The 8,570-nt window shown below is 40.6% G+C and overlaps 1 long non-coding RNA gene across 1 annotated transcript; it reads right to left on the bottom strand.

Moving 5' to 3' along the window:
- Nucleotides 1-5,527: 5,527 nt before the first annotated feature.
- Nucleotides 5,528-7,538, bottom strand: LOC138905870 (uncharacterized). Its single transcript, XR_011413593.1, has 2 exons — nucleotides 7,164-7,538; nucleotides 5,528-5,998 (listed from the first exon to the last, which is right to left on the bottom strand). It is a non-coding gene; the product is annotated as an uncharacterized lncRNA (long non-coding RNA).
- Between the last annotated feature and the right edge of the window lie 1,032 nt (nucleotides 7,539-8,570).

Raw genomic sequence — 8,570 nt, 5'->3', positions numbered from 1 at the left:
CGTCGTAGGCACCACAGAAGGGGCCCACGAAAAGAATCAGTAGAACAACCAACAAGAAAAATGATGGTAAAAAGACCAAGGAGATGGAATCCAGTTAAGCACTTAAAGAAAGCAAAAGTGGAGGTGTACCACTCTCAAAAGTCACAAAATCCAGTGACCTTGGAGGAGTTTTTACCAAGTTGGTTCCGCATGAAGATTTCCCAAGGGGTATCGATGCCTCTTGTTGCCATGCTGACGAAGGGAAAGAAAAGAGTGATGACCTACCGTTGGCAACATCTTTGGAAAAGCTCATCGAGTCCACTCCTCAAGAAGTTAATGCTTGTGAGTAAAAAGTCACGTTCACAAATGACGATCTTCTGCTAGGTGACACTCTTCATAACCGCCCATTGTATCTGGTTGGCTATATGCGTGATGAAAGGGTAAATCGAATTTCGGTTGATGGAGGATCCTTAGTGAACATTTTGCCAATTCGTACTGTGAAAGAACTTGGTATTCCCATGAACGAACTCTCAGAAAGTCGTGTGATGATCCAACGATTCAACCAAGGGGGGCAAAGAGCCATAGGCGCGATCAGGCTGGAAATCATCATTGAAGATATGCAATCAAGTGCATGGCTGCATGTGATCGATGCAAAGACTTCATACAACGTCTTGCTTGGAAGGCCTTGGATACATGAGAATAAAGTGGTCCCATCTACCTACCATCAATGTTTGAAATACTACGAAGGTAAAGTCGAGAAGAAGATAATTGCTGATGATAAGCCATTCACTAAGGCTGAGTCACACTTCGCCGATGCAAAGTTCTACTTGAAGAACCGCATTGTGAAGGAGCTAAAAGTTGATGATGTCATGAATGACAAGGATGATGAGTCCATGGATAAGAGAGATGAGGTAGTTGCTGACAAAACCAAAGCTGTTGCTGAGAAGGTACACCCCAACCCAAATAAGTCTCATAAAGGGAACATTGTGTCTCACGGTAAGAAAGTAACTCCTCTGCTCCAATACGTCCCTAAAAAGAAGAAAGATGAAGGTGAATCATCTAATCTCCAAATTAACATGCTAAAGGGGTTAGCTCTTCGGGTCAAACGAATTGAGGCAGTAAAGTCGTCCTCAATACCGCTCGCAAGGTTTGTGGCCCAAAATCATTTGCAGAATGTGGCACTCCCTACAAAGCGAACAGATGAAGGTTTTGATCCTAACACTTACAGGCTATTTGCAAAAGCTGGATACAATCCTAATGAGCCGTCAAAGTTAGGAAAGCTACCATCAGAAGCTGCGACGAGACAACCACGTGAAGGTTTGGGATACAAGCAACCGTCACCAGTGCGCATCTTAATAAGAAGGGGGAGCATCAATTATATCACTGTAGAAGATGAATTTGCCGCTTCTAACAAGTCTTCTGTCTTTGATCGACTTGGAAAATCAACTGTGAGGACTTCTGTGTTTGAGAGATTAGGTCCATTAAAGAAGGGGAACAAGTTCCAGAGAAATTTTCAAAGTATAAAAACACCCACTTCGCCCAAAATCTAGAAGATCTCTAAGGATTTCCAAAGTTTGGTTCCTTCTAGAATGAGGCGACAAACAAAACTTATAGTTTCATGTAAAGAAGTACTGAAAGTAAAGCCATATACTGTCGTCTACACTAAGGAACGTGACGAAGATGAAGAAAGTGTGGGTTCTTCGTATCATGTTACTGTACAAGGCGAGAATGGTGTTCCATCTTCAATAGAGGATAATGCAGAATTGGAGGATATTTCACCATGTTATCACATATCCTTCAACGATGGGGACCCTCAAGAAGATGAAGATGCAAAAGATGATCCGCCAAAACTTGAAGCAGGGGTGATGGCAACGATTGATGCCTTAAAAGAAGTTAACCTTGGCACTGATGAAGAACCAATACCCACCTACCTAAGTGCTTTACTAGAAGTTGATGAAGAAAGCACTTATATTGAGTTACTCAAGGAGTTTAGGATGTCTTTGCTTGGAGTTACAAAGAAATGCCTGGCTTGGACCCTAAAGTAGCAGTACATCACCTTGCAGTCAAGAATGGCGCTCGTCCTATTAAGCAAGCTCAAAGGCGCTTTAGGCCGGACTTGGTTCCCCTGATCGAAATCGAAGTTAACAAACTCATTGAAGCTGGATTTATTCGGGAAGTTAAATACCCAACATGGGTTTCAAGTATTGTCCCTGTAAGGAAGAAGAATGGCCAGATTCGAGTATGCGTTGACTTCAGGGATCTCAACAATGCGTGTCCCAAAGATGAATTCACGCTCCCTATTCCAGAGCTGATGATCGATGCTACTACTGGTTACGAGGCAATGTCTTTCATGGACGGCTCGTCGAGCTATAACCAAATTCGCATAGCAGCAAAAGATGAAGAGATTACTGCATTCCGCACCCCCAAGGGTATTTATTGCTACAAGGTAATGCCTTCTGACTTGAAGAACACTGGTGCTACTTACCAAAGGGCTATGCAGAATATTTTTGACGATCTTCTCCACAAGAATGTCGAATGCTATGTTGACGACTTGGTGGTAAAATCAAGAGAGAAGGGCGACTACTTGAAAAACTTGAGAATGGTATTTGAGTTGCTCCGGAGGTACCAACTTAGGATGAATCCATTGAAATGTGCCTTTGGAGTTACTTCTGGAAAGTTCCTTGGTTTCATTGTCCGATATCGAGGGATCGAAATTGATCAAGCCAAAGTGGATGCCATTTTGAAAATGCCTGAGCCCCGGGATATTCATGAATTGAAAAGTTTGCAAGGAAAGCTAGCATACCTTAAAAGATTCATCTTGAACCTAGCTGGGAGGTGCCAACCATTTAGTCGCCTCATGAAGAAAGGCGTTCCTTTCAAGTGGGACCAAGCTTGTAGCAATGCCTTTGAAAGTATCAAAACCCACTTGATGAAGCCTCCAGTTTTAGCAACTCCTATACCTAGAAAGCCATTGATACTATATATTGCGGCGCAAGAAAGATCTGTTGGAGCACTGTTGGCCAAAGAAAATAGTGAGGGGAAAGAAAACTCTCTTTAATACTTGAGCAGGATGATGACACCAAACGAGCTGAATTATTCGCCAATTGAAAAGTTGTGTTTGGCGCTAGTCTTCTCAATTCAAAAGTTGAAGCACTACTTTCAAGATCATGTTGTCCGTCTTATTTCTAAGGCAAATCCTATCAAGTTCGTGATGTCAAAACCTGTTCTTAGTAATCGACTAGCGAGATGGTACCTCCCATTTCAACAATTCGAGATTTTGTACATCCCTCAAAAGTCTGTAAAAGGACAAGCATTGGCAGACTTCTTGGCAGATCATCCGATACCTGATGACTGAGAGCTAACTGACAAACTACCTGATGAGGACTCAATGGTCGTTGAAGTTCAACCTCCATGGAAGATGTACTTTGATGGTACTACGCATCGTGGATGAGCTGGTGCTGGCGTAGTATTTGTCACTTCCCAAGGTGAAGTCTTGCCCTACTCCCAAGGTGAAATGGCCGTTGATATGAAGCAATTGCAATTTCAAGTCTTTGGTGACTCCCAGTTAGTAGTCAATCAGCTTTTAGGTAGTTACGAGGTCAAGAAGCCTGAACTACGCCCATATCATGATTACGCTAAAACATTAATGGGGTGGCTCGGTGATGTGACTATTCAGCATGTGCCAAGGAAAGAAAATAATAAGCCTGATGCTTTCGCTGCCCTAGCTTAATCGTTAACCCTGCCTGATCAAGCGCAAGTTACTGTCTGCCAAAAATGGGTAGTAGCGCCGCCAAATGGGGCTAAAGGTAAAGAAAATGAACTTAAGCATCTTGTCATTGTTTCTGAAGTTGAGAAAGAAGAATGGCGACAACCCATTATTGACTACTTATGCTATGGAATACTTCCAGAAAATCCGAGGAGTAGGACTGAAATCCGTCGTCGTGCACCTCACTTTCTTTACTACAAAGATACTCTATACAGAAGGTCATTCGAGGGAATACTCTTACGATGCTTAGGGGAAGAAGAAGCACTCCAAGCTTTGCAAGAGGCACATTATGGGTTATGTGGGTCACACCAGTCTGGACCAAAGCTTCACTTCCATATAAAAAGGATAGGATATTATTGGCCAATGATGGTAAAAGATGGCTTGGACTACGCTCGAAGATGCAAGGCTTGTCAATTCCATGCGAATTTTATTCATCAACCTCCTGAAGTGTTGCACCGGACTGTTGCATCCTGGCCGTTTGACGCTTGGGGATTGGATGTTGTTGGACCACTGCAAAGTCCTTTGGCGAGCACCTATACATATTGGATGCAACTGACTACTTCTCAAAATGGGCTGAAGTTGTTGCTATTAAGGAAGTAAAGAAGGAAAATGTTGCAAGTTTCATCCGAGTAAACATTATCTATCGCTTTGGCATTCCTCGTTACATAATAACGGATAATGGCAAGTCGTTCGACAATAGGTTGATGAACAAGATTTGTGATCTCTTTGGCTTCAAGCAACGTAACTCTTCGATGTACAATGTTGCCGCCAATGGTCTAGCCGAGGCATTCAACAAGACTCTATGCAACTTGTTAAAGAAAGTCGTCTCCAAATCCAAACGGGATTGGCATGACTCTATGGAGGAAGCTCTGTGGGCATATAGGATAACTCACCGCACGCCAACACAAGCGACCCCTTATGCACTTGTTTATAGAGTTGAAGCCGTCTTGCCACTCGAGCGTCAAATACCTTCATTACGATTAGTTATTCAAGAAGGCATCACTGGTGAATAAAATACTCGACTTCGATTAGCAGAGTTGGAGGCTCTTGATGATAAAAGGTTGGAAGCTCAACAGAGTCTTAAATGTTATCAAGCTTGATTGTCTCGCGCCTTCAATAAAAGAGTTCGCCCAAGATCCTTTCAAGTAGGAGATCAAGTCATTGCCATAAGAAGACCCATTATTACTTCCCATAAACCTGTAGGGAAGTTCACTTCAAAATGGGATGGGCCATATGTCGTGCAAGAAGCTTATTCAAATGGGGCTTACAAGCTGGTTGATGCAGATGGCATGAGAATCGGCCCTATCAATGGCAAGTTTTTAAAGAAGTATTATCCTTGCAGTTGCAATGCTCCTTGACGCATGAGCCTAAACTGTATGTTCTTACACTTCTGGCCCGCATGAGTCTAAAGTGTGTACGGCCCACCCCTAAAAAATGAAAAGTCCGCTAGGTTGAAAACCTCGAAAGGGGCGGCCTAGGCAAAAGTTAGGACATAAAAAAAATAATAAAAAAAAAAGTTCGCTAGGTTGCAAACCTCAAAAGGGGTGACCTAGACAAAAGTTAGGACATAAAAAAAAAGTTCGCTAGGTTGAAAACCTCGAAAGGGGCGATCTAGGCAAAAATTAGAACATAAAAAAAAAGTCCGCTAGGTTGAAAACCTCAAAAGGGGCGGCCTAGGAAAAAGTTAGGACATAAAAAATAAAATAAAAAAAAGAAAATAAAATAAAATAAAAAATCACCAATTCTGAACTACGGTATGACTTGATCCTCTTCACTGAGGTACGTAAGCAGCTTAGAGTTTCATTCTGTGTTCAGTCGCATAAGTTCAAAAGATACATATTGCCCTAGACGTTGTCGAAATGAAGAATGATGGAAGTAATTCATTCAAACAACACTTGAAAATTAGGCTAAAATTTCATTCTACTTTAGAACTTTGGATCTCATATGACTTAGAGGGGGCAAGCCTTCATGATAAACCAGTGTCTTCAATAGGGCGATTATAGTCTTTTGGGAGGCTACCAAGTATTTGCACTGAAGTTCAGGGATTTACTATGTCTTCATGTTCACCAAATCTTTAAGTCCTCCGATCTTCAAGTTTGCTGCTCTTCAAGTTGAAATGTTTAAACCCTTCAAGTCTCCAAGTTGAAGTCTTCAAGTCCGTCGGTCTTTAAGTTGAAGTCTCCAAGTTGAAATCTTCAAGTCCGCCGATCTTCAAGTTGAAGTCTTCACGTTCGCCACTCTTTAAGTTGAAGTCTGCAAAGTCCGTCAAAACTTCAAAGTTTCCAAATATTCAAGTCAATGTCCTCAAGTCTACGAATTCTTCGAGTTGAAGCTTTATAACTTTCCAATCTTAAGGTGGGCATATAAGTCCCTTTGCACATTTAGTTGGCCTCTTCGTGGGTTTGTCCTTAAAAGAAAACTATAACTTTCCAATTTTAAGGTGGACATATAAGCCCATTTGCAACTTAAGTTGGCCTCTTTGTGGGTTTGTCCTTAAAAGGAAACTATAACTTTTCAATCTTAAGGTGGACATATAAGTCCCTTTGCATCTTAAGTTGGCCTCTTTGTGGGTTTTTTTTCCTCTTAAAAGGAAACTATAACTTTCTAATCTTAAGATGGACATATAAGTCCCTTTGCACCTTAAGTTGGCCTCTTCGTGGGTTTATCCTTAAAAGAAAACTATATTTTTCAATCTTAAGGTGGACATGTAAGTCTCTTGAGAATAATCTCTCCTATAGTCGGGGCACATTGAAGTAATCTCTCCGATAGTCGAGTCACATTGAGAGTAATCTCTCCGATAGTCGAGTCATTTTGAGAGTAATCTCTCCGATAGTCGGGTCATTTTGAGAGTAATCTCTCCGATAGTCGAGCCATATTGAGAGTAATCTCTCCGATAGTCGGGTCGTTTTGAGAGTAATCTCTCCGGTAGTCGAGCCACTTTGAGAGTAATCTCTCCGATAGTCGGGTCATTTTGAGAGTAATCTCTCCGGTAGTCGAACCACATTGAAAGTAATCTCTCCAGTAGTCGGGCCACATTGAGAGTAATCTCTCCGATAGTCGGATCATTTTGAGAGTAATCTCTCCGGTAGTTAAGCCATATTGAGAGTAATCTCTCCGATAGTCGGGTTATTTTGAGAGTAATTTCTCCGGTAGTCGGGTCACATTGAAAGTAATCTCTCCAGTAGTCGAGCCACGTTGAGAGTAATCTCTCCGATATTCAGACAAGGATGAGTAACCATCCCTTACACCCGGGATGAGTACCTATCCCTTACACCTTAAGACTGCCTTATTCATACGTGGATCGTCTTGTTAAAAAATAATATATTCTTCTCGCCTAACCTACAAAAAAACTAAAAAAAAATAAAAAACAAAATAAAAAAAAAGACGAACAAGACGCAGAAAAAGGAAAAAACATTACCTGTAAAAAGAAACAGACGTGAAAAGGCTTGAGACGATGCGTCTTAGTGTTTATAATTAATGAGCAAGGTGCTATATATAAAAGCAGATGTTGGTGTCCAAAACAGTTTATCACGATGTGGGAATCGCGACAATTAGTCTTCGAAAGGGATTTGGACTCGTGAAGGATGAGGCGGCATAAACTTTTCCTTTTCCGAGTAAAAAGAATAGATTCTTTTGATCCCTTTACGTGTCAAATTAACATGAAATTTGTTCTTAACAAGGGAGACAAGATGTATTGATTCTACAATTGACCAAACAATTGAAGTTCAATGCTCAATTCCTTATCCTAATTGTGAAGGAATTTAAATGCAAGAAACTGATATTGACGTTAATAACAAAGGAGCCATCCGATTTAGATCTATTCATGAGTTACTTCATGGGTAATAATTAATAAATTGCCACATGCTCTGAGAACATTCAAATCAAAGAGAATTAGTGTCTCTCAAGCTACCACGCGGAGGAAGTACATCTAAATAAAATCGTTCTTCAAGTCTAGTTTTTAGAATTTATATCTCGACGAGCCTTGAAGTAGGGGCATTTGTAGGCATATAAATTTTATTGAAATTAAATTCATAAAATAATTTAGATTATATTTTAAATTCAAGATATATTAGTTCAAATAAATTTATTGGGTTAATATAATTGGATTAATTGTATAAGTCCAATATAAATGGATTAAATAAATAAGTCTTAATCCATTGGGCTAGCTCATTTAATTGGACTAAAGTGATGAGCCCACTTCGTTAGGCCCAAGATGTCATCTTCCTAGAGGCCCACTTTGGTGCCACGTGTCAAATGACGTGGCGCGCCAAGTCAAACGGAAGGGCCAATAGGATCATGCCACGTGTCAAAATGACAAGGCATGTCAAGTCACATTAGAAGGCCAATGAAATCGTGCCACGTATGCAAGTGACATGTTCTGACCAATCAAATACGGCCTTGTCACACTTCGATTTGATTGGTCGGAAAGAGTTTGTTCTTATCATAACTCTTCCCTCCCACAACTATAAATATGGGTCTTCATAACCCAGAAAAGACACCAGAAGTTATAACAAGAAGCAAGAGAGAGCTCGTGGATCAAATGCCACAAATTTCTCCACAAGTTTCAAACTTCAAGCAATCAAGTTCAAGTTCAAGAAATCAAGTTCAAGCTCAAGAACGAAGAACAAGTCAAGATTCAAGGAATACGTGTTCAAATCAAAGTTCGTGCTAGTTGAATTCAAGATCATCGTTCGTGGAAACAAATATATGTTCAAGATCAAGCTCAAAGGCCCTTGAATTTATTTACTATTGGAAAGAAGAATTAGAGGATTCATAGAGATTGTACACTTAAATATTTGAAATAAAATATTACGATTGTTGCAAT

The sequence above is a fragment of the Nicotiana tomentosiformis genome, chromosome 2 (genome assembly GCF_000390325.3).
Source record: "Nicotiana tomentosiformis chromosome 2, ASM39032v3, whole genome shotgun sequence".
NCBI lineage: Eukaryota > Viridiplantae > Streptophyta > Magnoliopsida > Solanales > Solanaceae > Nicotiana > Nicotiana tomentosiformis.
Note: the sequence above shows the minus strand (reverse complement) of the source record. Positions and strands in the feature narration are given on the sequence as shown.